Here is a 26018-nt window from a genome sequence, read left to right as displayed (position 1 = left end):
TGGCAATAAATTGCAAGCAGTTTGCTATTGGTTCTAACATGTTGGTGCCTCCACTGATTGGAGCATGTATTAGCTAATTTGAAATTCCAAAAGTCAGAAGTAATCAACTCAGAAGTAGTTCTTCCTTCAGGTGATGGAAGTGTGCTAACTTATTGGTTTCCTGCCATGACAAAACATATGGCAGAATGTCACACCCTTATACAGATGAGCACTGATTTTAATGATTGCACAGATCAACACTACAGTTGCTCTGGGCAGAGGAATTTGAGGCACTTTTATAGCACATTAAAATATATATTATTTCACAACAGTTATATATATTATCACCTACAAAGTGATTCAGAGTATGAACTAATATTTTATAAAGTTCTCTCAACTCAGTCACATTCTGGGGGTTGGCCAGTGGAGAAATAAGGAGAAAAAAATTCAAGAAATAAGGAATGAAATGAAACAAGCTCTGGGTGATTGAGAAAATTACCAGGCTTTAGGCTCCTTGGCACAATTTGATAGGAAGCAAACTAGCCGCTTTTCATTCTAAATATATTGTCCTTTATACATAGAAAATAGTGAGAGAATCAATTGTAGAAAAACTTAAGTTACTAATAAATTCATTCAGGTTCATCTTCTGTTATAAGTATTTGACAGATGCTTGAGTGTAACCCCTCTGTAGCCTCCAACGATCCTTATTAGTAAGATCATTGAGATGTGCCATGGCTTTCAAAATCCATTGGACCATTTAGTATTATGCGGTTCACTGTACTGTTCCTTTATGTTCTAACTTCTGGTCTATGCCATGGTTCCCCACGGATTTAACATCCTTAAAAGGCCTATGTAAAATAAAATCAGTATTTACATTAAAATCTAAAGCATCATTATTACATTATGTAATAATAATAATTGTTTACTTTCAATATTAAGAAAGAAGAAGAAAACACAAATTGCAAATATGAGTCTGGATTTGGCATACAGAAGCTCTATTAAAAGCACATAATGCCAATGACTTCCCTGGAACCATTTCATGCATGCAATTTAAGATAACTTTTGAATGAACCTCTACACTTTCTCTGTTTCCCATTATTCTGTTTAAGCATAAGGCAATTATGAAGGATAAATTCCGCCAAATTTTATTAGTTTTCCACATTTTTGTCAAGGTACATATTGACGTTCTTTAAGATAATTTGTTACTGTTGTAAGCTATCTTGCTTAACCTATCTTTAGTATGTTCAAATGTAACAGCCAGTGCAACATGGCCATTAAAAGAATACGAAAGCACTTCAGAAAATTTATCATGCTTATGGTTGTTATTAAATATATTGTTATAACCGGATAAGAGCCCATGCAAAATGACCTTCCATTGAACTAAACGTATAGCCAGTTATAAAGCAGCTAATAACCAGCTTTAGCAAATATCTGAAATTATATTGACATGAAATACCTGAGTCTCTTTTACCAGTTTGTTTACTTAGTTGAAGGTCCTAGCAAGTACAAAAGTGGTCCTAGATCAAGAACAACAGTGATAGCATAGGCTAAACACTAGAAGTTGAGAATTTATAACTTTATAGAAATAATATATTTTTATTAATGTTCACAAATAACCAAATTATAGATCAATGGGACTACAGATTTAAAATCACTAGACAGTGGGAGTGTCTAAAACACTCATAGAGCTAAAATGTTATTGACATACAAGAGATATAAATGACAATAAAGAAAGAAGAAAACAACAGCTAGGAAAACCTTAAAACGACTGAGGCCCTAGCTCAATATCAGTGTCATAAGTAGACATAAAAACACAAGGAAAGGTTCCCCAGAAACATCCAATGAAGCTAATTAAAGATACGACAACAGAAGATGCGGCCACAGAGAATCAAGAGGAAGCCCCTTTTTCAGCTTTATCCAACATAGCAAACGCCATAGCACATTAATCATATAATGCATTCAACACGATGAACCGTTGACAGCATGGAGTAATCAAAAATAGAGAAGCGTTAATCTCGAAACGTGAGATCCCACAAGAATCCACATGAACCCACTTAAACTTAATATTCCAAAAATTTCCCGCAGCCAAAATTAACCGGAATAGTTGCCCGGAAAAAGCGAAAAAGTCTAACGTTTAGACTACATCATAAAAATCTGGCAGTAGCGAAGCCCAACTTGTTTCCACCATAAAAATGGGTTTAAAAAAAAAAGAATTTATTTTTAAGAAAATAGGCTTTAAAGTAGCCAATGCACCAAGAGGACCTCCATTCATCAAACAACTCCATTTTAGAACTTTACGTCGACCCCCGATAACCGTTCCTCTCTTGCTCAATGAACCCAAGTTCTGGCAAGCAACCTCTGCGCCCGACACTTAAACTACTACTATCACTCAACCGACCCGAGACACAAAACGGGCCTTACGCGGGGCGCGGCATCACCTGACCGTAACGTCTGGCGCACGATTCAAACCAGAAGTGTTCCCACCGCATTTTATGCGCCGTCTGTCCGTTTTTGAAACGCCCTCGCTGAAGCCATCACTGCGTAGTGAAGAAACCATATATCGATCTCAGACAGCAGAAACGCCACATGGTCAAAGTAATAAAACTCAATGAGAACGCCGTTTTTATATTTTGGCCGCAAAGCTGTGTGCCGCCGGCGTTCCTACGTGGCAATTTCTTCCCGGGAATTACGAAGGGTTTATCTGCTTCATATTTCAATAATTGCAACTTAATTTTCTCGATTTTAAAGTCTCCGTCGCCACCAGAGCCCCAGCCAGTACCTAACCGATGTTGTTAGGTTCGAGTGGACGCACAGGTGGACCACATCAACTCTTGTTTGTGACAGCAGGAATATTACGCCTCCAAAGTAACCCTTGTGGCACCTTGGTAAGGCGTAGCACTTATGGTTAAGAGGCTCTAGCCTGAAGGCAACGGCAACCATAACATTCGACGGAAAGCGTGCCCGTTTTAACACGCGGTCGATGAAGTTGCCGTAGTTACTGTGGCCGCCCTCATGAAATTTTGGCTCAGTAACGAGCACCTTCTGCAGGGCTGGTATAACTGCATAATATGCGTTGCCCACACCAGGATTATGGTATAGTCTGCGTACTATTGCAGTCATAATTTGCAATGCCGCGGTAATCGTTGGTTTTATTTAGATTGCTCCATTGTTCGAATATGCCTTCGCCTTCTTGAAGAACCTTCCGTGTTATAAAATTTTTGGTTTAAATAAATTTTATGATCTAATTTGACGGCAGAAATCTCTCGAGAAAGCTATATTACATACAAAAGATTCTCTAAAACAGAATTGAGCGTGCTCGCAAATAGCAGAAGACGGCCATGGCCAGCGATAGATAAAGCTTTAATGCTTCTTCCAAATCACGAGATCGCATCCCATCAAGGTATCACCATGACGGTTCACAATGGACACAAATTTTTTTTTTTGCAGAAAAGGGCAGTGAAGGAAATACAGAGAACAACAAATTGTGGCCCGTAAGGTCGAACAGGGTTTGAACAAGGCTCTGATACCATGTGTAAAAACCAATCCAACACAGAACTAAAACCTGAAATACAAACACATAACTATAACCTGAAATACGGAAGCCTGAACATTAAATCGGTACATACCTCAACTGCTGCTGATCCTGCTTCTGTCTGGTGAATCTGCTGCGCTGTGGTTAATTTGATTCAATTTTCGCGAGGCCAATACCTCCCAACCGGACTGAGCAAACCTAGCTACTCAATCCAGAAAGCTCTCCACCGAGGCTCTCTGTCCCTCCGTGCCCAGAACCCCAGACCACTTAAAGCTCTTCCACTGATAAGTCCCCTCTCCTGGTTTCCTGTTGATGAATTTATGCTTCTCTGGTTTTTCTGCCCCCCACTTCCGATTCAGGCCTCTGCTATTTATTCCCTGACCTGGCGGTGGCCGCCCTCCCACTTGCAGCCACCGCCTCCCACACATTGATGGCTCCCGATATTTCTTACTGTCCCAGCGCTCAGTAATAAGTGTTCAGCAGGTTCGACCGACTTTTAGTAATGGCTGGGATATGTATAGATTCTTTTAGGGCAGCTGATATTTACGATTATAACATTTCCAGCATACGATATAAGTTTTATAACTGATACCTTTATAACTTACATTATAATGTTATAAAGTTTAATGACACAATGTATAACGTTTATGTTATAAATGCTATAAAGTTTTAAGATATATATATTATAACATTTAAATTAAATATGATATAAAGTTAAGTAATATATCTTATAACATTTCTTTATATATGTTATATAAGTTTAATGATATGCTTTATAAATTCATATTATAAAGTCTAACCATATACTTTATAAAATTTAATACATATATATATATATATATATATATATATATATATATATATATATATATATATATATATATTTCTATAAAGTTTTAAAGTCTAAAATTTTATTAATGGGTTGTTACATATATTAACTCTCATAGATGATTACATGATGGTGGAGTTTAGCCAGAGTTTCAAAGTTTCGGGTATGGTTATGTCTATTAGTGACATACATGCATAAACAAAAAGCTTCTCCAAATTAGACTTTGATCTTTTGTTTAAGAGGGTTCCTTGCATAATTTCACATGGTAATGAAAAATGAAAAAAAAAAATGATTAAAGCCCAAATTTGTAAGACATATTTTAAAAGTAGAAATATGCTCATATAAAATCCAAATTTATCAATACACAATAATGAAAACTTAGTCACTACGAGAGAAATTAGAAAATACATAATGAATAGTTAAACTAAACCACTATTTTTTGTTAAAAGATAAATAAAAAATAAATAAAGATTATTTATTCATAGAATATGTAAAGAAATATTAAGTTCTCTATCTTAAAAAAAGGAAATTTAAATCTTTTGAAAAGCAAATTCATATCAATAATTACTAATGGTAAACTAGATATTAGTGACTATGATAACATAATATATTCATATCATATCATTCATATATATATATGAAAAACAATAAAAATAACATTTTCTATAAATTTATATGATTTTTTTCCTTTTAATATATTGTTTTTAAATCTATTTTTTTTTAGTTTTTCCAATTTTTAATTCAATTTTGTGATAAGATTTTAATTAATTTTATCAATAAAATAAGTAAAAATAAAATTGTAATATATCACAAGAATAATTTATACATAATCAAAATATAACTCATATAAAATCATCGTAAAAACAATTACCTCATAAATATTAATAATACAAAAAACCCGATATCTTTAAAAATAAATAAAATTAAATCAATGTTATCAATAATAATTAACTCATCACCTTTGTGAAATTTTAGTTCATACAAGAACAATCTATAATTCTTCTACATACTTTCTCGTTTCAATTTAGCTTAATACATAATGTTGTGTATCAATAAACGTTTACAATAGATCGCATAAATTTGAAAAGATAAATCACATAAATGATGACAGTTGCGGGATGGAAAGGGTTTGGAAAAACTATGACCTTTCCTATGCGTCTGAAAGAGGGGGCCTGGAGAAGGGAGTTTGCTGTTGGGAGTGTTGGGTTCAAAGAACGGGGTCGATTACATCAATATGATGGATACAACAAAATTCATTCAAGAAAACACAGAACACGGGAGGAGACATCAGAAATTAAAGAACACATTACAGAGGGTAAAATATACAAAGGGGAATTGAAATCACATTTCTATTACAAACAGGTCTTGCCTTGGGTTACATTGCTGAGGCGGAAGAGAGATTACGGAAGAGAGATTATAAATTTATAGATAATGGAAGCTCTATAATTTTCCAATTCTATCATATGGAATACATCACTGCAGAGTGGAGTCAATGGACGACGTAGTAGGTATACATCACTGCAGAGTGGAGTCAATGGACGACGTAGTAGGTAGATCGGTGTCACTGGCGTGGTCCGCGCGGTTGAGGACGGCGTCGAAGTCTTAATTGGTTTCACATTTAACAGGGAGCACCCTTGCTTCTCGAAAAACTTCTGTATGTTTGGTATTTCTTTCCTAGATGAGAGAGATTTTCTTCTAGTAGGTCGTAGCGTTTCTTAACAAGTGAATTACATAAACAACTTTATCTTTCAATGCTACAATAAAATTTTGCATGGTGATGTTCACGGCCATTTTTTTTAATGGGATTAAGGAAAGTTGTTTACTAGACTTTTTCACTAGAAGTCGATAAAATATCTTAAAAAATAATTTGATTTTTTGTTGTTTAAAATGCAATGTAATTGTGAGTGTATAAATAGATTCAATACTTTAAAAATTTAATGGGAATTTGAATTCTATAGATTAAATAACTTAAACTCATGTTTTTAAAAATGTGTCATATTTTGGTTAAAAGTAGCGAGAAAAAATGTTGTAAAAAAAACCATTTCGTCTATAAGTTAGACTATACCCCTCTCTATATATAAAATGTTATTTTAATATATTAAATATAAATATTAGAAAATATTATTTTGAGATATTAAATATAAAAAAATTATCAATATGTTTCTTAACGAACCCTAATACATAATTTTCTAAACAATAATTATTCTACATCTCATTCATAACGAACTTCAGAAGTGATCAATAGTATCGAATCCTTTCAAAAATAAATATACTTTTATTGTTGGATCAGGTGCACAACAAAAATAATTAAACACAATAGCAGAATAAATCAACAAGCACATAAGACACAGCTTTTAACGTGGTTCACCCAACCAATCTGGGCTACGTCCACCAAACATAGGCATCAGAAGTTTATTAATCAAATTAGGAGATTACATCATGAAATCCTCACACACTCTTAGCAAATCATCCGAATGACTGCCTGTTATATAGCATAGAGAATCTAACAGCCTCATAACTCCCTCACATCAAATATAGGAGGCATTAACTCCCTCCCAACAACCTGGAGCTAATCTAGGAACTGAATCCCTATTGTTGTCATCCTTCAGAGATTTTTGCCTATTTGACTAAAACAGAAAATCTCAACAATCTCCACCTTGACAACAATTCGCCTGATGCCCTGTTATTATTATTTTATCTTTTCTGCAAGCCAAGAGAAGCCAAACACCAGCGTAGCTTCTCCAACAAAACTGGTTTCGTGAACATGTCTGCACAGTTCTCCTTTGTATGCACCTTTTCAAGAGAGACTCCCCTTTCAGTGATAACCTGTCTTACAAAATGATATTTGATTGGAATATGCTTTGACTTACTATGATAGGCCGGATTCTTAGCCAAATGTATTGCACTTTGACTGTCACAAAGTAACCTGATGTTATCCTGTAACCTACCAAATTCACCAAGCAAACCTTTCAACCAAACCGCCTCTTTGCAAGCATGAGAAGCAGCAATGTATTCTGCTTCAGTAGTAGACAAAGCAACAATGTTCTGTAGCTTTGACATCCAGCTAATAGCTCCACCTGCAAGAGTAAAGACATACCCTGAAGTTGATCTTCTCTTATCCAAATCACCTGCAAAATCGGAATCAACATATCCGCAAACATATTCACTACTCTTATTGTAAGAAATACAATAACTACTTGTGCCTCTCAAATACCGAAGCACCCATTTCACTGCTGACCAGTGTTCTTTACCCGGATTTGCCATGTACCTGCTGACAACCCCAACTGCATGAATATCTGGTCGCGTACACACCATCGCATACATCAAACATCCTACTACATTGGCATACGGAATTCGAGACATATAATCCTTTTCTTCATCTGTATTAGGACATAAACTCGAAGAAAGCTTAAAATGGGAAGCTAAAGGGACTGACACAGGCTTCACATTATTCATACCAAACCTCAAAAGTATTTTCTCAACATACTTCTGTTGTGATAGCCACAGCTTACCATTGCCCCTGTCTCTGAAAATATCCATGCCCAAAATCTGTCTTGCGGCTCCTAGATCTTTCATATCAAACGTCCTTGCCATCTGAGTCTTCAACCTGTTGATTTCTTCAATGCTTTTGCTTGCTAAAAGCATATCATCAACATATAACACTAAGATAATGAACATGCCATTATTTAACTGCTTAAAGTAAACACAATGATCATATTCACTTCTTACATATTTCTGACTCAACATGAAAGAATCAAACTTCTTATACCACTGCCGAGGCGACTGCTTCAGGCCATATAATGACTTCTTGAGCCTGCAGACAAATTTCGCATTGCGATGCTGAACAAACCCTTCCGGTTGTTCCATATATATTTCCTCATCTAAATCACCATGTAGAAATGCAGTCTTAACATCTAACTGCTGCAACTCCAAATCAAACAAAGCCACTAATGCTAACACAACTCTAATTGAAACAATTTTAACCACTGGTGAAAAAATCTCATGAAAGTCTATGCCAGCTTTCTGAGAAAACCCTTTTGCAACCAGCCGAACTTTGTACCTGTCTTCCGTATCATTCACACCCCGTTTCAGCTTGAACACCCACTTGCATCCCACAGTTTTCCTGCCTTTGGGAAGTTCAACCAAATCCCACGTGCCATTCTTACCTAAGGCCATCATTTCTTCCTTCATGGCTGCTTTCCATTTGTCACTATTTGAACCTTCTACAGCTTCCTGATAACACAAAGGTTCATCATCATTAGCGATCAAAGCAACTGAAGTAACATGATCATCATACCTTCTCGGACGACGTTTGATCCTTGTAGATCTCCTTAAGAATGTTTCTGGTGCTTCCACAACTGGCTGTCTATCAACTGAAGGAACTTCTTCATGATCGCCATCTGAGACCTGTTCATGTCCTCCATCTGAACCCTGTTCATAATCTGATTCTGAAACCTGTTCATGACTAGAATCTGAACTATGGTCGTTATGACTATCATTAGAAATGTTGTCAAACTGAATATGCTGGAAATCAGATACATCATCCTGTTTCAATCTTCTATCTACATCTAACTGTACAAGAGAGGATTCATTAAACTTTACATCTCTGTTGATGATGATTTTGCGGGTAGTAGGATCCCACAATCTATATCCCTTTGTTCCATCACCATACCCAACAAAGATATACCTTTTAGATTTTGGATCTAATTTAGTTCGCTGATGTTTAGGCACTAGAGCATATGCATCACAACCAAACACTCTGAGTTTAGAATAGTCACAAGGGTGTCCTGTCCATACCTCTTGCGGAACCTTGCAGTCTATTGCCGTTGATGGAGATCGGTTTATCACATAACAAGCAGTTGCCACTGCTTCCGTCCACAACTCCTTCGGCAACCCGGCGTTACTCAGCATACACCTTGCTCTCTCTAGAAGAGTCATGTTCATGCGTTCAGCAACTCCATTCTGCTGAGGAGTATAAACCGTGGTCTTATGTCTCTCGATCCCTGCATCCTTGCAATAGCTGTCAAACTCCTTGGAGGAAAACTCACCACCATTGTCAGTTCTTAAACATTTTATTGTTCTACCAGCGCTGTTTTCTACCAATGCTCTAAACTGCTTGAAAACTGTAAAAACATCAGACTTCTTTTTCAACATGAAGACGCAAACTTTCCGAGAAAAGTCATCAATGAATGATACAAAATAAGATGAACCACCATATGAAGCTGTAGGAGCTGGACCCCACACATCTGAATGGATATAATCAAGTATGCCTTTACTAGTATGTTTGCCTGTTTTAAACTTTCGTTTACTTTGTTTACCAAACAGACAATGTTTACAGAAATCCAATTTTCCAGATCTTAGATTAGGAAGTAACTTTCAGTCAGCCAAAATTTTCAATCCTCTTTCACTCATATGCCCCAATCTTTGATGCCATAAGTGAATGGAACTACTGTCATGTTCAGACACAGACACATGATCTGACCCAGTTCTACCTTCTAACTGAAATAGATTTCCTACTTTCTTAGCTTTCATAAATAGTAAGATGCCTTTGTAAATTTTCATTACTCCACCTTGAATTACAGTTTTATATCCATTTGAATCAAGTGCCCCTAATGAAATCAAATTTTTCCTTAAATCTGGCACATGCCTCACATCAGTTAATATTTTGGTTGTGCCATCAAACATTTGTAGTTGTATGCTTCCAATCCCAACAATATTACATGTTACATCATTACCCATGTACACAACACCATCATCAATTGATCTATATGTTTTAAACCAATCTTTATGTATACACATGTGGTTAGATGCCCCAGAATCTAACAACCAATGTTGATCATGTTTTGAAATATTAACTGACAATACTTCATTACTCATATCTGAACCGGATACTGAACCTGTATCTGTGGTGTTGGCTTCCTTCTTTTCTATTGAAGAGCCTTCTTTAGCAGCCTGCTTTCGCTTCCAGCAATCCTTTTTCAGATGTCCAGCCTTGCCACAATGCCAGCACTTCACCTTGGGCTTCTTTCCTTTGGATTTTGAACGAGAGTCGCTATGCTTTCCCCCGGAGTGTCTCTCTCGTGAGCGACCTCTGGCCATCATTACCTCTGATGTAGAGGTGTCTGCATTCGACCTCTTCCTCGTCTCCTCAGCCAACAAGGCTCCAACAACATCGTCAAATTCAAGAATTTCTGATGTACTAAAACTTATGGAAGTAACAAAGTGATCCCAGGATTCAGGCAAAGAACATAATAGAGTTATTGCCTTATCCTCTGAATCAAATTTCACATCTAGACTGTTTAATTGCACCAACAAGGTATTAAAAACATTCAAGTGATCAGTAATTGAGGTACCTTCTTTCATCCGCAAACTGTAAAGCTGCCGTTTCAGGAGAATTCGATTTGTCAAAGATTTCGTCATATAGAGCTTCTCAAGCTTCGACCACAAGCCTGCGGCGGTTTTCTCTGACACAATGTTGAACAGAACATCGTTCGCCAGACATAACCGAATTGCGCTCAGAGCTCTATCATCCATCTCATCCCATTCATCCTCCATCATGGAAGGAGGCCTTTTGTTTTTCCCCAACAGTGCTTTCGCCACACCTTGTTGAACCAGCAGATCATGCATCTTCACCTTCCAGATCTCAAAATTATTCTTGCCATTAAACTTTTCAATTTCAAAACGGGCACTTTGTGTTTTGGCCATCTTGTATCAAAAAACACAATAATCTCCAATATCAAACCAACAATTTAAAACAAAATTGTCTATGCCTTTGTTTTTACATAACAAAGAAAACTGCCTATGCCTGTGTACTTCTTGCTTTTGTAAAAAACTGCCTATGTCTTTGTACTTTGTCAATATAAAATTGTAACATCTATTGCTTGCAATTTTTCGACAGATAACATGAAGTTGGGGGTTTATTTCCTCACAATTCACTGTCAATGGCCTATTTTCCGCAAGTCATTATAAGAAATTGTAGCGGTGAAGAATAATCTGAAATGGAATAACATGTGTTTTTAGAAGCTACAGGATAGGGTGGACTTTTTATCTGACAGGTGGAATCGCTCAAAGGCAAACCTAGACCAGTAGGAAACTCCCCTGCGTAACACTTCAACCCACACTGTAAAATATGCAATATTCTGCTTCCGTCACCGTGTGCTTCAAAGTCACAATCATTTCTGATCAATACTCAGAGTCTCTGGTATATTATATTCTAAATATCCCTCAAATTATTATCCTTCCGTGTTTTCCACGATGCCATTTAATAATATAAATCCACGCGATTTTTAATATGCAGGTTTTGTTTACATAAATCCACGTTGTTTGTCACCGTGCTTTATATCACTGTGCTTGGAATATATATTCACGCTGGTTTTTTGTTTAAAAAAAAAACAACATACCCACGCGGGTCATATATATCCATATATATATTCACGCCTTTTAAAACATAATGCACACGGTTTGTAAAGCCACACAGTTTTGTTTTTTTTTTTTTTTAAATGGACAACGCACCTATTGTAAATATGCATTAACGCTTTTGAAGAAGCATCTTCACCACCGCACCAGGCAAATCCACGCCATTTTTAAAAAAGAAATATATCCGCGCAGCACCAGGCACAGCTCCACGCTCTTGCGCTCCACTTACAGCACGCTCCACCTCCAACACGCAATTTCAGCACCTCCAACTTGCTCTGATACCAATTGTTGGATCAGGTGCACAGCAAAAATAATTAAACACAATAGCAGAATAAATCAACAAGCACATAAGACACAGCTTTTAACGTGGTTCACCCAACCAATCTGGGCTACGTCCACCAAACATAGGCATCAGAAGTTTATTAATCAAATTAGGAGATTACATCATGAAATCCTCACACACTCTTAGCAAATCATCCGAATGACTGCCTATTATATAGCATAGAGAATCTAACAGCCTCATAACTCCCTCACATCAAATATAGGAGGCATTAACTCCCTCCCAACAACCTGGAGCTAATCTAGGAACTGAATCCCTATTGTTGTCATCCTTCAGAGATTTTTGCCTATTTGACTAAAACATAAAATCTCAATATGTTTCTTAACGAACCCTAATACATAATTTTCTAAACAATAATTATTCTACATCTCATTCATAACGAACTTCAGAAGTGATCAATAGTATCAAATCCTTTCAAAAATAAATATACTTTTATGAGTATTTTTCTCGAAAGTTTAAAATAATTTGAGGTATGTAAAGTATAGGTAATCGATATAGATTCATCTTAACTATTGATCTAACATGGGCCGAAAGGTATCAAATTTCTTCAATTGCAATCTTATTTATTTTAGAGTAAAAAAAAAACATATCAAATTTCTTCAATTGCAATCTTATTTATTTTAGAGTAAAAAAAAACAATGTGTAATTTTTAATTGTATAAATTGTATTTTTGAATGTTATACAGGTTACATAACATGTGCATTGAGCAGCCATCTTATCAGCGCACATTCAAATGTTTTTTTTTTATTAATATATTTTTAAGTATACGTCAATCTTAATTCATAATAAAATATTTTATTCATAACTCACATTGGATATTATATTCTATACAACATTAAAATATATACTAGCTTAGATCCATCTAACACTGGATCTATGAATTGCCCAGAAGGATTAAATCCCTTGAGGTGCAAACCATATTTTTGGTGTGTAGAACTTGAGGAAAGGTTTGCACCTTGAGGTATTTGATTCCTCTTCTGGCATGATATATCCAATGTTAGATGGATCTAAGCTGGTTCTAGTTGAGGGAAACAATGTCACATTTTTAGATTATCATTATTATGTATATGTTTGAGAGAAAATTCAAAATTCACATTAAGTTTTCTTTGCTTGGCATGACCATATCATTCTCTTCTTTAATTTAATGTGTTGCTTTCCTTGAATGGTTTGTAGGTCTGTACTTTGCATTTAATGGTTTGTCTGTTTATGTATTTGGATTTAAATGGTATGTTTGTGAATGTTACAATTGTTGTGTTATATTTTTATATGTGTATCTAATTGTTTATTAGTAATTAGTTGGTGATGAAGACGAGAGACAATCTTGTCAATAGTTTTCACAAGGATTGATAGTGCACATCTATTACATTTAATCTTAGGTATCACAACTTTTGACAACTAATTGATTCTAAATAGTGTTCCTCCAAGTATTACAAAATATATCTTGAATAGTAGTTTTAAAAATTTATTACGTCAAGATTACTCTTGAAATAATTTGTTTCTTAACTAATGTTTGAAATAATTTATTTCCTTTGAGAATATTTTGATGATTTTTTTTATCTACACTTTATTTTGCAAAGTCAAGCAATAATGTGTTTATGATTTTTTTTAATGAATGGCCAGATTTATAAAAGCTTTACATTATTTTTTTTTCCAAACAATTATCACATCTCCTTCAAGAATATTTTGATTTGTTTTCATGTCCATAAATATATATTTTCCTCTTATAAATATTTTGAATACATTGTTGTATGAAATTATTTATTAGTAATTTTGAATATATGTAATTTTGAATATCTTTTGAATATATATAATTGTTTATTTGTAGTTAGTTGGCGACCAAGAGGGCAGACACTTATGTCAAGGATTAATTTTCACTTTGCACGTTGATTGATTCTGCACATCTTTTTCATTTTAATTCTAAGCATCACAACTTTTGATAGCTAATTATTTCTTAATAGTGTTCATCTATGTATTATTAAATATATCTTGAAAAATATATTTTTTAATAATCTACATCCTCAATATTAACAACATATAATGCATCTAATGCAAACACTCCAGTAGGATAGAAACATCTACACTTAAATCAATGCATCTAGTGTAAGCCATCAAATATGATTATAAATCTTCATCTACACTGAAATACATGCATCTAGTGTATACATTCAAATAGGATTAGAAATCCACATCTACACTGAAATCAATGGATCTAGTGCAAAGCATTCAAATATAATTAGAAATCAACATCTACACTGAAATCAATGCATCTAGTGGAAACAATCAAATAGGATTAGAAATCATTATCTACACTGAAATCAATGCATCTAGTGTAAGAAATATTCTTTCCTCTCTCCCTCCTCCATCTAATCTTGAAATTATTTTTAATAATTTACATTCTCAAGATTAACAACATCTAATCCATCTCATGCAAGAAATCAAATAGTATTTAAAAAACATCTACATTGAAATCAATTCTTATAATACAAACAATCAAATAAGATTAGAAACCAACATCTACACTTAAATCAATGCATCTAGTGCAAGCAATCAAATATAATTAGAAATTAGCATCCATACTAAAATCAATGCATCTAGTGAAAGCAATCAAATATGATTAGAAATCACGATCTATGCTAAAATAAATGAAACTAAAGTAAGCAATCAAATATGATTAGAAATGAACATCTAGACTGAAATATATGCGTCTAGTGCAAGCAATCAAAATTAAGTAGAAATCCACATCTACATTGAAATCAATGCATCTATTGTGAGCAATAAAATAGGATTAGAAATCATCATCTACACTCAAATTAATGCTATAGTAAAAGAAATGTTCTTCCCTCTCCCCCCCCCCTTCATCTATATCTATATCTCACTCTATCTCTCCTTTGTCTCTCTATCTCACCCATCCCCCAAACACACACACACTCTCTCTCTCCATATCTATCTATCTATCTCTTCCTCCCTCTCTCTATCTCTCTCTTCACCTCCCATCTATATCTATATCTCCCTCTGCCTCTCCTTTATCTATCTATATGACCCCAAAAACATACACACTCTTTCTCCATATCTATATATATCTCCCTCCCTCTTCCTCTCCTTATCTCTCTTCCCTCCCACTCTCCTCTTTCCCTCTCTCTCCATCTCCCTTATCACTCTCTCTCTCTCCACCTTTCTCTCTCTATGTATTTCTTATTATCTTTCTCTCTCTTTCCCTCCAACTCTATCTCTCCTCCCCTCCCTCTCTCCTTCTCTCTCTCACGTTCTCCCTCTCTTCCTTCCTCCCTCTCCCTTTCTCTCTAACCTCCCTCTATCTATCCCCCCTTTGTCTCTCTTCACCCTCCAACTCTATCACTATCTCCCTCCCTCTCTCCCTCTCTCTCCTTCTCTTCCTCATTCCTTCTATCTCTCCTTTATATCTCTATCTAACCCCAAAACATAAACACTCTCTCTCCAACTCTCCCTTGTCACTCCCTCTCTCTCTCTCTCTCTCCACTTTTTTCTCTCTATCTTCCTTCTTCACTTGCTCTCCCACCCTCCAAATCCATATCTCTATCCCTCCATCTTTGTCCTTACCTCTCTCCCCCTTTGTCTCAAGTCTTCTCTCTAGTATTTCCTCTCTCTCCTTTTCTATCCTACTTCCCTCTCTCTCCCACTTTTTCTCTACCCTCCAACCTTGTGTCTCTCTCCCGCCCTCCATCTTTGTGTCTCCCTTTCTCTCCCTTGCCCTTCGCTCTCTCTCTCTTCCTTCCTCCTCTTCCGTCTTCATTTTATCTCAATCTCTCGCTTGTCACTCCCTCTATCTCTCCACTTCCATCACTTTGTGTCTTTGTTCTTCCCTCCATATTTATATAGAGTTAATATATATCATGATATATTAATGTACACTAGTACATCCACATTAAAAATATTAATGTGGTTGATATAGTTGAATGCTTTATAAATATAACAAAAAAAACTATTTCCCTACCAAGAATGCCTTACTAATGCACACATTTACCTGATTAACCATGTATAAAAAGGTTATGGGTCAAATTTAACTTAAGAAAAAAAAGGAATTATAAATGAATGTTATAAATAATAATGAGGAACTTATCATGGAGGAACTTATTAGAATTGGAATAATCTCAAATCCCTAGGAAATTGGTGGGTGGGGAGCCACGTGGCACAAATATAATTTTTTAAATTTATTAAAAGTAATGGATTATTTTTCTAAATAAAATTTATTATATATAAACGAATGCTATAAATAATAATGAGGAACTTATTAAAATTGGAATAATCTCAAATCCCTAGGAAATTATTGGGCGGTGAGCCACATGGCACAAATCTACATTTTTAAATCTATTAAAAGTCAATGCAATAAAACAAACTCTTTAATACACTACAACCGTTGATAAGCATTAAGACTAAGAGTTGAAATAAAAAGCCTTAGGAAATTATAATTTAACAAATTGAATAATTTAACGTTGCAATCCAAAGTTATTAAATTTAATAATATTAATATTGGATTTAATGTTGTTTTTACATGGCATGATAACACAATTTATAATAAAATTACATCAAATTAATATTTTCAATTATTAGAACTTTAATGTGGAAATATATATGTCTTTAAAGATTTCAATATATTCACAGGATGGGATTTTTCTCTTTAAAAATTCATTTTACAATATTTAATTAAAAGATTTTGAAGCAGGATTTTTTATTTTTTGTGTTGAATTAACAATTTTCCTTTGATTTAAAAGATGGTATTGGCTTTAGTAAAGAGTAAAGATGCTTAAATTTATTATCTATTCAAATTATATATAATAATATATATTTATATTCTAATAATTAATTTTAGCCCATTAATAAGATTAAAAAATTATATATAATTTAAGATTTTGGCTTGTATTTTGACGGACATTAATAAAAATTATTTTTATTATTTTTTGAGGACATGACATACTTACACCTTGAAGTCATACTAGACTCTTGAATGCCCCAAAAACCTATCTCCACTGTCACAGTGTTACATACAGATTAATATAAGTGTTACATACACATTCCTTTCAAACTAAGCTGTAAATTAAACCTCTCAACTCATATGAAATTCTTTTCGAAAGTTCATATGAAATTCTTTTCGAAAGTTCAAAATAATTTGAAGTATGAAAGTATACCTACTAATGCCTCGTGGGTAAAATGTTGCAATTTTTGTACATTAAAGGTGAAAAGAGTACGCTCCACTTGCCATATCGAGGGAACACGCATAAATATGTATGGGAGTCTTTGTGATATCTGTGCCCTATTATATATGATACATTTCGAACTAAAGTAACTTAATTTTTATTTCAATATATAAAGTTGTTCACGAAATAAATAGTATTCTTGTGATCATACACATTGACCTTCTTCCCTAGCCTATTTTTCCATGGATTACTAGGATTTTTCCATGGATTACTAGGATCGCAAGTATTGTTTAATTACTTTACAGAACTGGGTGGAGTAAACAATACAGCTGGGAGTTATGTGAGCTTTATGGGTTTTGTTTTTGAGTGTTGACCTAATCTATATGAGTAGAAATTTTGTGTTTTATAAAGTATTTTTCTTTATCATTTATATGGGTGGGAATACTTGCAAATCGATTCCAAACACTAAAATTCTAGAGGTCGGAGTTGGTGATGGGACTTGCATTCATATTGCTTGTATCCTTACTATCGGGGTATGGGTGAGGCCTCCAAAGATTTGAACGCCGGTAGGACTACTTGCAAATCGATTTCAAACACCAAAACTCCAGACAACTTGAAAATTGATTTCAAACACCAAAAGTTGGTGATGGGACTTGCATTCATATTGCTTGTATCCTCATTACGGGCGTATGGGTGAGGCCTCCAGAGATTTGAACATGGGTAGGACTACTTGCAAATCGATTCCAAACACCAAAACTCTAAAGACCGGAGTTGGTGATGAGACTAGGACTCAAGAATGTTCTCAAAATGAAAAGAAAAAGAAGAAAATTAATTGCGCATTTGACCCAGGACTAGAAATATTAATGCAGCAGTGGTCATGTTGGTTCACTCCCTCTCTGAAATGAGCCTCTCTATACGTTCACTGATTTGTTTTGTTTACGGTAAATTTTCTAATACCATTCTTATAACCCACCACAAGATGGATTCGTAAATCTATGATAGTGTACTTTTTTGTACAATTTGTTAAATTTGGTCAACATCTCGAAGTATAATATGCTTAAATATACAATTTGCGGCAGCATTATAAATTTATATCAATGATTCAAATTTTGTCAACATCTCGAAGTATAATATGCTTAAATATACCATTTGCGGTCAACGTTATAAATTTATATCAATGATTAATAAAACATATAGGTAATATATTAATTTTAATGTTGTAAATTGGCCTTAATTGTGGGAGGAATGCTGTTATTTTTCTTTTTTAAAATTAATTCTTTCAAATGATATATTGAGTTGATATTTTCAAAATTTAATATTTTTCAAATCTTATAACACATCAAGAAATACATCACATAAATGATGGCAGTTTCGGGCTGGCAAGGGTTTGGAAAAATGATGACCTTGCTTATGCGTGGGAAAGAGTGGTTGGAGAAGGGAGTTTGCTGTTGGGAGCACCCTTGATGCTCGAAAAATTTCGCAACATTTGCTATTTATTCGCTGTATGAAAGGGATAGGAGAGTTTTTCTTTTACCTGGCCACAACCTTTATTAACAAGTGGATTACTTAAAACAACTTTATCTTATAAAGGTTACAATTTTTTTTTACATGGTGATGTCCATGGTAATAATTTTTTTATGGGATAAGTAAAGTTGTTTCCTGTTAGTTTATATATATATATATATATATATATATAATATTTAAAAAAATATATTTTTAACGTATTAAATATAAATATTACAAAATTATCAATCTGTTTTATAAGAAACCCTAATATATACTTTTCTAAACAATAACTATTCTACATCTCTTTCATAACAAACTCCAGAAGATATCTGGCTGTGACTCGAGTGACCAACCGTCTCAAAACATAAAAACACTTTTGTGGAATATTTTTCTCGAAAGTTAAAAATAACTTGAAGTATGCAAACATAATAACGCGAATCATTTCAAAAACATAAAAGCTCTTTTATGGAATATTCTTCTCGAAAGTTAAACATAATTTGAAACATGGAAAGTGTACCTAACAATGCATCCTCGCTAAAAAGTTGCTATTTTTGTACATTAATCAATAACCCTGCCATATCGAGGGAAAACGCATAAATATATTGTAAGTCTCTGTGATATCTGTGACCTAATATCTGATACATTTCAGCTTAAAATAACGTAATTTTAATTTCAGTACATAAAATTGTTCACGAAATAAATAGTATTCTTGTGCTCATAAACATTGGCCTTCTCCCATAGCCTGTTTTTTCATCGATTACTAGGACCGCAAGTTTTGTTTTCATCGATTACTAGGACCCGAGCCTTACTAGGAATAAAGAATACAGCTTGGTGTTACGTGAGCCTTATGGGTTGTGTTGCTGAGTGTAGATGTAGTCCAAATTAGCAGCCAGTTTGTGACTCATCATGCATTCTTCTTCATCATCTACACTGTTGCAGTTTTCTTCGAAAACATTCATCTCTGGGCTTCCATCTACAGGCTTCTCTGTCTTAGGCCCGCCCTTGGGTACCTGCAAAATCATAACTCGTTTAAATAATAAATCTACGCATTGAAAACTAGTCATGAGTAGTTCTCAGAAGTCCTACTTACACTTCCTCTGTGGTCCGTTGCTTTTTTTGTCCATGTCTCCGAGTCCTTTACAATGTAATCCTTCTCTGTAAGCAGAAGACCAAAGACCAGACTTGCTTTAGCTTTCACATTTCTATGTGGTGAGGTTGTTGTTAGGTTTTCTATTACATCAAAACTGAAGGGTGTAATACTGAAGGGCATTGAGTAAAGATTTTAGAGTGGCCGTTAGTCTTCAACCAGATGAGTGGTAAAAGATCAAAGACCAGATTTGCTTTAGCTTTCACATTTCTATGTGGTGAGGTTGTTGTTAGGTTTTTTATTACATGAAAACTGAAGGGTGTAATACTGAAGGGCATTGAGTAAAGATTTTAGAGTGGCCGTTAGTCTTCAACCAGATGAGTGGTAATGGAACTTTACGCAAAGACTCTGATCCTATGTTGAGGTTTTCCATTTAACTAAAACTCACAGGCAATAATAAACTTCCAAACCATTATTATTATTTTTATGAATGGGCAGAGTGGATCATGGAGTGGCTGTTTAGTCCACTAGATTCCAACAAAGTGAATGTGAAAATCCAGCAATTGTTAATGCTCCGAAAGTGCCCATGACAATGATTTTTAACCGACTATCAGTGCTATATTCGTCTAAATAACTGTCTTATAAGTTTTGTAAAATATAGTAAGAAAAAGGGTTCACAAATACAAATTTTTTATTTTTCCTCAATAAAAAATCCAAGGGATGTTGTTTGCAGCAGATATAGATTAGTGCCCTGAAACAACCAGAGTTAGTTGAACAAAACTAATACCTTAATAAACCAACAGAAAATTGAGTTCAACAACACAATACCTTAATAAACCAACAGAAAATTGAGTTCAACAACACCCGAATCAATAATAATGATAAAATAATATCTTAAGTTACTGACAAGTTGTTTCTAGATTTTTCTAGTAAATCTATAACAATATGCTGACAGATTAGTATCCGGAAACAACAAGAGCTAGTTGAACAAAATTAATACCCCAATAGAACAACAACAAATTGAGTTAAAAAAAACCCAAAAAATTAGATTTAATTGAACAAAACTAATACCATGATACAACAGCAAATTGAGTCGGCCAACTCTATATTAATGATATGATAATATCTTAGGTTAATGGCAAACTGTTCCTAGTAGAGCTACAACAATATGGTGACATAGATTAATACCTTGAAACAACAAGAGCTAGTTGAAGAAAAACTAATATCCTAATCCGAGAACTGCACATAGAATTCAACAAAATTTCAATCTCTATGGGAATTGAATACGGGACCTTCATCATTCATATAACTTTACATAATACAGATTTGCAAAGTGAAATATCCTAAAAACTATGATAATAACCTACGTTACTGACAGATTGTTATCTTATTAATGATAGGCTGCAACAATTTATATGACTGCAACAGTGATTTCCAAATGGATTACAATGATAGAAAACCAGAAATATGGTTTTATATTCAGAATAACTAAATGTATGGAGAAGAATAGTCAGCTATTTTAAAACGAATCGATTGGTCATAATAGCTTCGTATTTGGCATTTCAAAGGAAAATTTAAACACAAATGTGTCGCGACAATGGAACGAGTTAAACCTGTTGTGAAAGATCCAATGGCGTTTGCTGTGGAGAGTAGCAGAATGGCATATACAACTAAAGGAAGTGTGCTCGGTTGCCTTTTAGTCCAAGCCATTTGATCTTCTTCACAGCTTAGAAAACCTAATTTCCTTGTCTTGTTAAACTTTCCTGTTCACATGAGAAATGTGCGATTCCCAGTCTGAATGGATGCGAAAGATAGCACACGATATTGAGTTGTCGAAAACAAAAGGACAGGAACCGAGGCCAAAAACAAGACTACGGCAAATGAAGATCTACGAACTTTGTACAGATATATATTTCAATAAAAAATGGACTACGAATTTTGTACAGATATATATCAATAAAAAAATGGAGTACGAACATTGTAAAGATATATTTGACGAGTGTTTAAGGAGGGAGTGTTCAGGAGGAATGGTCAGGAGGAGGTGAATCATGTTTTTAATGGTAAAAATAGATTTAATATCGAAATTTTTTTAATAAAGTTTGATAATTTTTATTTAAATTCTATAAAGGTGGATAGTTTTTATTTAAATTTTCAAAAATTTATTACTAGTATTTTTAAAATATATGACTGAAATTTCTATTTCTATAACTTTGATGAGAATAAAAACAATCTCGTTAGACTACGTCTATATTTCATAGTCATGACGATTGAATGTGTCTATATTTCCTAGTCATGACGATTGAATCTGTAGTAGGTTGCAAAGCAAATGCTACGGCGTAATTTCAGTCTGAATGCATGACATAATATTTATATATATATATTAATATTTACCGACTTTTTCTCTGACCCTGGAGGCTGGATTACTTTAAGAACTTCTTTTGTCTATCGTCATTGACAAGATTAAATCTAGAACTACTACAACCATCGATCACGAGAGTTTGCCGGTCAAGGGGTCTAGTCTATGGGCGGCATGGCAGTCGCAGAGGACAAAGAACTATTATGGGCCGAATCTTGCCAATCCAAAACCACCTGTTTGGCCGAACCTTGACGACCAAATATCCTGCTTGGAAAACCGCCCATTCGCTCAAGATTTTAGTTCCTTAACGTCACATTCGTTACATTAAAGGATGGTACAAAGGTAAATAATTTATATGGGCGTAGTGGAACGAGGCTGTTTTGTTCAAATTTGGAATTTTGGCAATAATTCTGGCGATAGCAATGTTTCATCATTTAAAATTTAAAATGTATTAGTGTGGTTGCTTTAACGTTTTTAATATAAAAATAAATTTAACATTTAGATTGAATACATTAAACAACTTATAACCACAATTTTCTCATTAAACAAAATCTTTGTGCCAAATCATAAAGCCGCGGCCTGTGTTGTGATGCAGATTGAATGTTATAGTTGAGTCAATATTTGCGTATAACATTAATTTCCAGATGTAAATTTTGAATTTGTGATTGGACGCGGATGGAAAAGAAACAATCGGACAACTTATTTTTATTCTAGGAGTAACAACGCCACGAGTTCCGTTCGACCGCAGATTTTTGATAAAGCAAAACCTTCCGCCTCAGCGGTATACCACGAGGCCAATCCAAAGTGGGCCTCAGATAAAACATATGCGTTTATGACATTTGCCCCTGTTGAACTAGGAAAAATAGAACGCAACGGCACCTGTTATTTAGCGATATTTCGCTAATACTGCACATTGTGAGGGCAAACTGTTTATTATATCTATGTATGCATTCTACAGAGAGGTAGAATGGAGATGTACAACTACTAGGGTTAAGTTTAAGAAATTATAATATAAATATCTATAAGATAATTATGTAAGTTAAATGGTCCATGAATATTACCTAATATTATTAAAATTAAATAAATTTAACCAGTTTAATAAAAGGGGTTTTCTCTTTTTCATATTAATTTTAGAATTTCAATTATGGTTAAAATAATTGAAATAAAAGAATAGAGAAAAAATAATTAATTTGGAAGATTGGGTTAGAATCTAATCGAATCAGGCCACTTTCTTTTTATTTATTAAATTTTATAATTTTTGGAAAGTTTTTTTCCAACCTAGATATGCTTATTACAACTGGCTTTATCATATCATTTTATGTCTGAAGGTCACAAAACAATTATTTTTTTAAAATCAAATCTCATAATTTTTGGGAATTTTTATTCCAAACTAGATATATGCCTATTATAGGTGGGTCTTCGGTTTTCATAGATTCAATCGGTTATTTGAACTTGAGATTTCTCAATTTTCATAGATTTCACATTACTTCTTCGATCACCAATTGAGCTATTGAGCTGCCCATTGGGATCTTTACATTTTCACCTTGGGCTCTTTACATTTTCACTTTTAACTATGAGGAAAATTTATGATCTTTTTACTTTTTGAAGATATTTTAATACAAGACTTAAATAAATCATTTGAATATAAATGTCAATTAATTTACTTTAATATCAACTTTATATATAGAGCAATTTTAGAGAAAGAGAGATATAGAGATTTTTTTTTTAATATGAGACATTTAAAAGATATTAATAAAATAGAAAATTTAATGGCAATATAAAATTTGGTTAAGCAATAACATTACTATGTATTAAAAGATATATTATTACAAAAAATTATATTTTAATGTGCATAATATAATCTATAAATAAAACATTTCATTGTCTATTTTAAGTAAACTATTTCAATGTCAATTATGTATATATTGTATATGGTTATATATATATATATATATATATATATATATATATATATATATATATATATATATATAGATATATATATATCGATAGATATTCCCGCATTATTTTTTGTGGAAACTAGACCAATCCTAAAAGAATAGAGAGTCTAGGGCATCATAGTCGAACTATATCTAACAATCTAAAAATTTATAGTTCATACGGATAATGTTGCCCCACCATGGGAAAATAACAAAAATAAACACAAAACATGCAACATTTGAATTTCATTGAGCTTGAGACAACAAGCTAAGAAAATTAAAAATAAACTGAGAAAATAAAAGTCCAACATCCCTCATTGGAATGCATGAAAACCTAAGGAATACAACCATGAAACATAAGAGTCCTTAGCATCAAGAAGACAATGAGGTGTTTAAGTTGATGGGTTGTTAATCGACCTTACATGGATAGGGAATTAGAGAGCTAGGTGGAGATACCATCTGTAGCCTCGCAAGCCACCTATGAACCTTCCATGTCGAAGATGAGATCCTTGAATCATCTAGTCGATGCCTAAGGTTAACGTAGGTATGTATTCTATCCACAAAGATTATACTCCATAGTAGCTTGACATGCAAGTATAGGTCCATTATATGCTGATAGACGTTTCTTAATGCTTAGGAGTTTCTAATATTAGGAACACAAGGGGTAATACCTACCATATCCTTTGAGTCCAAGTTCGCATATATTTCCTGCTAAATTTTCACCTTGACCAGTCAAATTTCCTCTTGAATATCTAGAGGGATGTGCTCACAATAGTTGTGCACTAAAGACTCTACATGAAATCTAGCTTTAGAAACCCCTGAAGCTCCTTGACCTCCTCCTCCTTGTTGGTTGTGAGTGTTTTGGCATGTTATTACCATCAAAGGTGGTAAACATTCACTAAGTCCTGGTTGGAGTTGGTTGGCAAGCTAAAAAAATCCTATAGTGAAAGAATTTAATGATAGGGTCATTTCTGAATGGCTACACCATTGATGGAATCAACCCATGTCCTTTCACATATAAAAAATCCATTGAAGGTGGAGGGAAATCTAGAGATGCTAGAGAGGACTCCTAGGCACATGAGACTAGTCAATAGTCAGAAGTCATGGTGGATGGAGGGAGTATCATAAGGAGGCATCAAAGGAACAAAATAAGGGTGAGCAAATCACCTAGAAGAAGTAAGGATGGTGGATCTTGTGGGCTACAAAATAGATTTGAATGTTAAGATGTATTGGGGAGCCTTTTCCACCCTCCTTTGGAGGCAAGGTCTCATAAATGAGCCTTGATAGTGTGGTGTATGAGAAGAAGTAGTGGTGGGAAGGCCCATCATATCATACTTAATACTCATTACAACTGCCATAGCACCCCTATGGAGGCTACTTTTATATTATATAAAGTCTTTGGTAAAAATAATTTCTTACGGTTTAAAATTTTCAAAACAGATCACTAATCTATATTTCCACCCTTTATATATATATTTATATATTTAAAATTCATCAAAGATTTGTTGGAATTACAGTTTAAGATATATAGTCTATAAAATAGAAGTTCCCAAGGAGATTTTGAAGGTATTAAATCAATTTATACATTAGAAATGTAATTTAAGCATTAAAAAATCACACATGGTGTGTGTATAAATCAAGTATCTATCCATCTTGACCTAGGATCTATCAAACATGAAGAGATATCAAATCTTTAAAACTTTTTTTTCAACCTTTGCATTGTCAAAGAGGTTTTCATCTCAAGAAGAGGTATCAAATATCTATTTTTTTTCAAGTTTTTCACTATAAAAGAAGTTTGTATCTCAGGAAATTTAATCCCTCTAGGAACTTGCTAAATCAATGCTTAAAACAGATCTATAATA

Source organism: Pinus tabuliformis, chromosome 2_1 (assembly GCF_031772625.1).
Source record: "Pinus tabuliformis cultivar Carrire ecotype Pingquan chromosome 2_1, CPIR1, whole genome shotgun sequence".
Taxonomy (NCBI): domain Eukaryota; kingdom Viridiplantae; phylum Streptophyta; class Pinopsida; order Pinales; family Pinaceae; genus Pinus; species Pinus tabuliformis.
The sequence above is the reverse complement of the archived record's forward strand: the minus strand, read 5'-3'. Positions refer to the sequence as shown.